Genomic DNA, 6,546 nt, shown 5'->3' on the forward strand with positions numbered 1-6,546 from the left:
TAAGATTTTGACACGGTTTTATTTTATGTATCATAAGATCTTGACACGGTTTCATTTTATGTATCATAAGATCTTGACACTTTTATTTTATGTATCATAAGATCTGGACACTGTTTTATGTATCATAAGATCTGGACACTTTTATTTTATGTATCATAAGATCTTGACACTGTTTCATTTTATGTATCATAAGATCTTGACACGGTTTTATTTTATGTATCATAAGATCTTGACACGGGTTTATTTTATGTATCATAAGATCTTGAAACGGTTTTATTTTAAGTATCATAAGATTTTGACACGGGTTTTACTTTATGTATCATAAAATCTTGACATGGTTTCATTTTATGTATCATAAGATCTTGACACTGTTTTATGTATCATAAGATCTTGATACTGTTTCATTTTATGCATCATAAGATCTTGACACGGTTTTATTTTATGTATCACAAGATCTTGACACGGTTTTACGTATCATAAGATCTTGACACTGTTTTACGTTATGTATCATAAGATCTTGACACGGTTTTATTTTATGTATCATAAGATCTTGACACTGTTTTATCTTATGTATCATAAGGTCTTGACACGGTTTTATTTTATGTATCATAAAATCGTCACACTTTTATTTTATGTATCATAAGATCTTGACACGGTTTTATTTTATGTATCATAAGATCTTGACACTGTTTTATGTATCATAAGATCTTGACACTGTTTCATTTTATGTATCGTAAGATCTTGACACGGTTTTATTTTATGTATCATAAGATCTTGACACTGTTTTATTTCATGTATCATAAGATCGTCAAACTTTTATTTTATGTATCATAAGATCTTGACATGGTTTTATTTTATGTATCACAAGATCTTGACATGGTTTTGTTTTATGTATCATAAGATCTTGACACTGTTTTATTTTATGTATCATAAGATGGTCACACTTTTATTTTATGTATCATAAGATCTTGACATGGTTTTATTTTATGTATCATAAGATGGTCACACTTTTATTTTATGTATCATAAGATCTTGACATGGTTTTATTTTATGTATCATAAGATCTTGACACTGTTTTTTGTATCATAAGATCTTGACACTGTTTCATTTTATGTATCATAAGATCTTGACATGGTTTTATTTTACGTAAAATAAGATCTTGACACTGTTTTATTTCATGTATCATAAGATGGTCACACTTTTATTTTATGTATCATAAGATTTTGACATGGTTTTATTTTATGTATCATAAGATGGTCACACTTTTATTTTATGTATCATAAGATCTTGACATGGTTTTATTTTATGTATCATAAGATCTTGACACTGTTTTTTGTATCATAAGATCTTGACACTTTTTCATTTTATGTATCATAAGATCTTGACACGGTTTTATTTTATGTATCATAAGATGTTGACACAGTTTTATTTTATGTATCATAAGATCTTGACACTGTTTTATGTATCATAAGATCTTGACATGGTTTGATTTTATGTATCATAAGATCTTGACACTGTTTTGTGTATCATAAGATCTTGACACTTTTTCATTTTATGTATCATAAGATCTTGACACTTTTTAATTTTATGTATCATAAGATCTTGACACGGTTTTATTTTACGTATCATAAGATCTTGACACTTTTATTTTATGTATCCTAAGATCTTGACATCGTTTTATTTCATGTATCATAAGATCTTGACACTGTTTTATGTATCATAAGATCTTGACACTGTTTTATGTATCATAAGATCTTGACACTGTTTCATTTTATGTATCGTAAGGTCTTGACACGGTTTTATTTTATGTATCATATGATCTTGACACTGTTTTATTTTTTGTATCATAAGATCGTCAAACTTTTATTTTATGTATCATAAGATCTTGACATGGTTTTATTTTATGTATCATAAGATCTTGACACTGTTTTATGTATCATAAGATCTTGACACTGTTTTATTTCATGTATCATAAGATCTTGACACTGTTTTATGTATCATAAGATCTTGACACTGTTTCATTTTATGTATCATAAGATCTTGACATGGTTTTATTTTACGTATCATAAGATCTTGACACTGTTTTATTTTATGTATCATAAGATGGTCACACTTTTATTTTATGTATCATAAGATTTTGACATGGTTTTATTTTATGTATCATAAGATGGTCACACTTTTATTTTATGTATCATAAGATCTTGACATGGTTTTATTTTATGTATCATAAGATCTTGACACTGTTTTTTGTATCATAAGATCTTGACACTTTTTCATTTTATGTATCATAAGATCTTGACACGGTTTTATTTTATGTATCATAAGATGTTGACAGTTTTATTTTATGTATCATAAGATCTTGACACTGTTTTATGTATCATAAGATCTTGACATGGTTTGATTTTATGTATCATAAGATCTTGACACTGTTTTGTGTATCATAAGATCTTGACACTTTTTCATTTTATGTATCATAAGATCTTGACACTTTTTAATTTTATGTATCATAAGATCTTGACACGGTTTTATTTTACGTATCATAAGATCTTGACACTTTTATTTTATGTATCCTAAGATCTTGACATCGTTTTATTTCATGTATCATAAGACCTTGACACGGTTTTATTTTATGTATCATAAGATCTTGACACTGTTTTATGTATCATAAGATCTTGACACTGTTATATGTATCATAAGATCTTGACACTGTTTCATTTTATGTATCGTAAGGTCTTGACACGGTTTTATTTTATGTATCATATGATCTTGACACTGTTTTATTTTTTGTATCATAAGATCGTCAAACTTTTATTTTATGTATCATAAGATCTTGACATGGTTTTATTTTATGTATCATAAGATCTTGACACTGTTTTATGTATCATAAGATCTTGACACTGTTTTATTTCATGTATCATAAGATCTTGACACTGTTTTATGTATAAGATCTTGACACTGTTTCATTTTATGTATCAAAAGATCTTGACACGGTTTTATTTTATGTATCATAAGATCTTGACACTGTTTTATTTTATGTATCATAAGATGGTCACACTTTTATTTTATGTATCATAAGATCTTGACATGGTTTTATTTTATGTATCATAAGATGGTCACACTTTTATTTTATGTATCATAAGATCTTGACATGGTTTTATTTTATGTATCATAAGATCTTGACACTGTTTTTTGTATCATAAGATCTTGACACTTTCATTTTATGTATCATAAGATCTTGACATGGTTTTATTTTATGTATCATAAGATCTTGACACTGTTTTATTTTACGTATCATAAGATGGTTACACTTTTATTTTTTGTATCATAAGATTTTGACATGGTTTTATTTTATGTATCATAAGATGGTCACACTTTTATTTTATGTATCATAAGATCTTGACATGGTTGTATTTTATGTATCATAAGATCTTGACACTGTTTTACTTTATCTATCATAAGATCTTGACACTTTTATTTTATGTATCATAAGATCTGGACACTGTTTTATGTATCATAAGATCTTGACACTGTTTTATGTATCATAAGATCTTGACACTGTTTTATGTATCATAAGATCTTGACACTGTTTCATTTTATGTATCATAAGATCTTGACACGGTTTTATTTTATCTATCATAAGACCTTGACACTGTTTTATGTATCATAAGATCTTCACACTGTTTTATGTATCATAAGATCTTCACACGGTTTTATTTTATGTATCATAAGATCTTGACATGGTTTTATTTTATGTATCATAAGATCTTGACACTGTTTTTTGTATCATAAGATCTTGACACTGTTTCATTTTATGTATCATAAGGTCTTGACACTGTTTTATTTTATGTATCATAAGATGGTCACACTTTTATTTTATGTATCATAAGATCTTGACATGGTTTTATTTTATGTATCATAAGATCTTGACACTGTTTTTTGTATCATAAGATCTTGACACTTTTTCATTTTATGTATCATAAGATCTTGACACGGGTTTATTTTATGTATCATAAGATGTTGACACAGTTTTATTTTATGTATCATAAGATCTTGACACTGTTTTATGTATCATAAGATCTTGACATGGTTTGATTTTATGTATCATAAGATCTTGACACTGTTTTGTGTATCATAAGATCTTGACACTTTTTCATTTTATGTATCATAAGATCTTGACACTTTTTAATTTTATGTATCATAAGATCTTGACACGGTTTTATTTTACGTATCATAAGATCTTGACACTTTTATTTTATGTATCCTAAGATCTTGACATCGTTTTATTTCATGTATCATAAGACCTTGACACGGTTTTATTTTATGTATCATAAGATCTTGACACTGTTTTATGTATCATAAGATCTTTACACTGTTTTATGTATCATAAGATCTTGACACTGTTTCATTTTATGTATCGTAAGGTCTTGACACGGTTTTATTTTATGTATCATATGATCTTGACACTGTTTTATTTTTTGTATCATAAGATCGTCAAACTTTTATTTTATGTATCATAAGATCTTGACATGGTTTTATTTTATGTATCATAAGATCTTGACACTGTTTTATGTATCATAAGATCTTGACACTGTTTTATTTCATGTATCATAAGATCTTGACACTGTTTTATGTATCATAAGATCTTGACACTGTTTCATTTTATGTATCAAAAGATCTTGACACGGTTTTATTTTATGTATCATAAGATCTTGACACTGTTTTATGTATCATAAGATCTTGACACTTTTATTTTATGTATCATAAGATGGTCACACTTTTATTTTACGTGTCATAAGATCTCGACATGGTTTTATTTTATGTATCATAAGATCTTGACACTTTTATTTTATGTATCATAAGATGGTCACACTTTTATTTTACGTGTCATAAGATCTCGACATGGTTTTATTTTATGTATCATAAGATCTTGACACTGTTTTTTGTATCATAAGATCTTGACTCTGTTTCATTTTATGTATCATAAGATCTTGACATGGTTTTATTTTATGTATCATAACATCTTGACACTGATTCATTTTATGTATCCTAAGATCTTGACACTGTTTCATTTTATGTATCATAAGATCTTGACACAGTTTTATTTTATGTATCATAAGATGTTGACACAGTTTTATTTTATGTATCATAAGATCTTGACACTGTTTTATGTATCATAAGATCTTGACACTTTTATTTTATGTATCATAAGATCAGGACACGGTTTTATTTTATGTATGATAAGATCTTGATGCTGTTTTATGTATCATAAGATCTTGACACTTTTATTTTATGTATCATAAGATCAGGACACGGTTTTATTTTATGTATCATAAGATCTTGACACTGTTTTATTTTATGCATCATAAGATCGTGACACTGTTTTATTTTACGTATCATAAGACCTTGACACGGTTTTATTTTATGTATCATAAGATCTTGACACTGTTTTATTTTATGTATCATAAGATCTTGACACTTTTTTATGTATCATAAGATCTTGACACTTTTTATTTCATGTAATTTTTAAGTTTTCTTTTAAGATCGTCGTAATTGTGTGTTTGGACGTATTTACTTGTGAATCAGCATCTTGGGCTTTGGGCATTTCATTCATACAAAAAGTGCTGCATCAACCGCCATACAATCAGCCAGTTTGATCACATATATCACAAAGAAGCCCGACAGTGACCCCAGGGGGGGGGGGGGTGAGGGGGCTAATTTAGTGACTCGAGCCAGGTATCGTTCAGTTATAAGTGCAATAAGCTAGTTCAGTTTCTCTTTCAATATTCAAAGATGCAATCCTTATTCAAATGTAAAAAACGGGGGCCCCGCTGCCAAAATATAAGACACATAAGACACAAGACTCAAACCTGTTATCACTCCCAAAAGTGACTGATGGTGTCTATATCCAAGGACACACAGCAAACACAACTAGGCCTACATGTGAGGCTTAGTGTTTTCTGGTGCTGTAAGAGGTTTTGTGTACATCAGTAATGCTGGTAAACGCTGCAGTAAAATGAGGCTTGTAGGTGTAATTATGACCGGCTGAGAAAGACAACATGCTTATCTTCCATCTCTGCCTCCCTCTCCTCACCTGTGTGTAAATATGCTTCAGTTTGACATGATCAAATACATCACAGACTGGGCCGTTCAGTCCCATGGAAAGGCTCATTAAGGATATGGAGGATTTAAGAAACAATGTTTGAAAAGTTTCAAGAATTGTCTTTGAAATTATATTTTAAAATGTTACAACCGCAAAGTCAATGCCATAAATCCTGATAAATTGGAACTGGATCCAAAAATTAAGCATCCAATACAGACGACAAGAATCAATCCTCAATTCATGAAAAGTCATGTTATATATATAAATATAGTATGCGAACCTGTCAAGATATCCACATTAATGAATTAGATGGCTGCAACATGTTTCTGTGAAGGGGCGATCACCTCTGACCTCACTTGTACACATACAAGACTTTTGCCGATGACAGTGCCGTTTACTTAGCAGAGCATGATGGTGAAAGACAGAACCTTCAGAAGAATAAACGC

This window comes from Lampris incognitus, unplaced genomic scaffold (genome assembly GCF_029633865.1).
Source record: "Lampris incognitus isolate fLamInc1 unplaced genomic scaffold, fLamInc1.hap2 scaffold_234, whole genome shotgun sequence".
Classification (NCBI taxonomy): Eukaryota; Metazoa; Chordata; class Actinopteri; order Lampriformes; family Lampridae; genus Lampris; species Lampris incognitus.